Raw genomic sequence first — 2,749 nt, forward strand, 5'->3', positions numbered from 1 at the left:
TCATTTTTAAAGGCTTTATATAAAGCAGGAACCCAAGGGGCTTAGATGCCACCTACTGGAAACCAAAAGAAAAGCACCTCCTTAGTGTACAGTCATGCTACCCTGAACAAGCCTGATCTCGTCTGATCTCAGAAGCTAAGCAGGGTTGGGCCTGGTTAGTACTTAGATGGGAGACCACCTAGGAAGACCAGGTGCCGTAGGCGCAAAAAGAAAAAAAGAAAAGCACCTTCTTTGCAACAGGCTAACGAGAGACCTTTATATAATAAATCTTCTTTCTGGAAAAAAAAAAAACAGAATACATTTCCATTAATGCCTAGGTGGAGAAATAGTCCATTAAACACCATGAACAAGTAAGGTGACAAAGTATCTCAGAAAGAAAGAGAAAAATCTCCAGAAAATGAGCTTACAGACATAGAAATATGCAACTTAAATGACAGAGAATTCAGGATGGTACTTCTGAAAAAACTCAGATCCAAAATGAGTCATATCAACAATTTCAGGAATTGAAAAAAACAACTAGATGAGCAGAATGAGTTATTTAGCAAGGAGACTGAAATCCTCAAAAAGAACAGAATAGATCTTCTGGAAATAAAATAAAATAATAAAAAAAAACTGCAAGAGTTGAAAAATGAAATAGCAAACTTGGGAAATAAAGTCGACCCAATGGAGGAAAGCATCAGTGATATCAAAGACAGAAATCTAGAAATAAATCAGAAGGAAGCAGAGAGAAACCGAAGATTGAAAAATAATAAAAGAGAACTATAAGAACTAGGTGATACCATCAGGAGAGGAAACATAAGAACAATGGGCATTATCAAAGGGAAGGAAAAGAAGCAGAGAGTAGAAAGTATTTTCAGACAATAGTGGACAAGAATTTCCCAAATCTAAGGGATGAGCTGGAGCTTGGAATTCAAGAGGTCACCAGAACACCCAATTATCTCAACCCAAAAAGGCCTTCACCAAGACACATTGTATTAAAATTATCAAAAATCAGCGACAAAGACAGAATTCTCAGGGCAGCCAGGGATAAGAAAAAGGTACCTTATAAAGGAAAACCCATTAGATTATTGCCGGACTTCTCAACACAAACCTTAGAAGCCAGAAAGGAGCGCAATCAAATATTCAAACTATTAAGTGAAAGGAACTACCAGCCTAGAATAATGTATCCAGCTAAGCTCTCCTTTAGATATGAAGGAGAAATAAAGAACATTCCAGACATACAAAAATTGAGAGAATTCTCCACTACAAGGCCTGCACTACAGGAAATACTGAAAGGGATCATCTCACCTAAAACAGAATGACAACAGCAAAAATACATAATTAGGAATAAAGTGACTCTCAGGCAAATAGAAACAGAGGAATGCAACCCTTACGAAGAACAAGGCTTTATAAGCTTAAACATTAAGAAGAGAATTGCTATAGCAAGATTGTAATGAACGTTCAGCATACATAGGAACAAACTGAGAAAACAATGACTGAAAAGGGGAGGATTCAGAGATCCAAATTTGCAAAGGGAAATGGAGATAAGGCATGTGGAGAAGAAAATGGATGACTGTATGTAAGTAAGTATCTTTTACATCTTTGTAATAGTAACCACACACCAAAGATTCAGAACCGAAGTATATAACATAAAACAAGAAGAACCAGAGAAACCCACAAAAGCCAACCAAAATAAAGAAAACAGAAACACAAGGACAAGGAAGCAATGGAAACATTGAGCTACCAGAAAGCAAAAGATAAAATGGCTATAAGAAGACCTCATATTTCAATAATCACCCTAAACATAAATGGACTGAACTCACCAATAAAAAAGGCACAGAGTTACAGAATGGATCAACAAACAAAACCCAACCATATGCTGCTTCCAGGAGTCACATCGCAGCTCCAAAGACAAATATAGACTCAAAGTGAAAGGGTACAAAATTATAATTTAAGCAAATGGCATTCAGAGAAAAGTGGTAGTAGCGGTACTAATATCAGATGAAATAAACTTCAAAATAAAAAACATAAAGAAAGATACTGAGGGACACTTTATAATGATAAAAGGAATCATGTACCAAGAAGACATAACACTTATTAATATCTGTGCTCCCAATCAGGGAGTCCCAAAATATGTAAAGCAATTACTATCAGAACTAAAGGGAGAAACAGACCAAAACACTATTGTAGTAGGAGACCTAAGTACTCCACTGTCAGATACGTACAGATCATTCAAACAGAAAATCAATAAAGAAATAACATCCTTAAATGACACATTAGACCAATTGGACATAATTGACATTTACAGAGCCTTCCATCCCCATACAGCTGCTTATACATTCTTCTCTAGTGTACATGGAACATCCTCAAGAATTGACCACATACTGGGTCACAAAGATGGTGTCAACAAATATAAGAGGGTTGAAATCATACCAACCACATTCTCTGATCCTAATGCTTTGAAACTAGAGATCAACCGCAAAAATAAAGCAGGAAGAACCACAAATACATGGAGATTAAACAACATGCTACTGAAGAATAACTGGGTCAGAAAAGAAATAAAAAGGGAGATCAAGAGATACATAGAAATGAAGGATAATGATAGTACAACATATCAAAATTTTGGAGACATGGCAAAAGCGGTAGTAAGAGGAAAATTCATATCATTACAGGCCTATCTCCAAAAACAAGAATGAGCCCAAATAACCTAACGCTAACATCTTGAAAAAAACAGAAAAGGAAGAACAATTGAAGTCTAAAGTCAGCAGTG

The 2,749-nt window shown here is 36.1% G+C and overlaps 1 pseudogene; it reads left to right on the top strand.

The window, feature by feature from the left end:
• Positions 1-84: 84 nt before the first annotated feature.
• On the top strand, positions 85-203 carry LOC111735752 (annotated as a pseudogene).
• Positions 204-2,749: the final 2,546 nt, after the last annotated feature.

This window comes from Pteropus vampyrus, unplaced genomic scaffold (assembly GCF_000151845.1).
Source record: "Pteropus vampyrus isolate Shadow unplaced genomic scaffold, Pvam_2.0 Scaffold1000006562, whole genome shotgun sequence".
Lineage (NCBI taxonomy): Eukaryota > Metazoa > Chordata > Mammalia > Chiroptera > Pteropodidae > Pteropus > Pteropus vampyrus.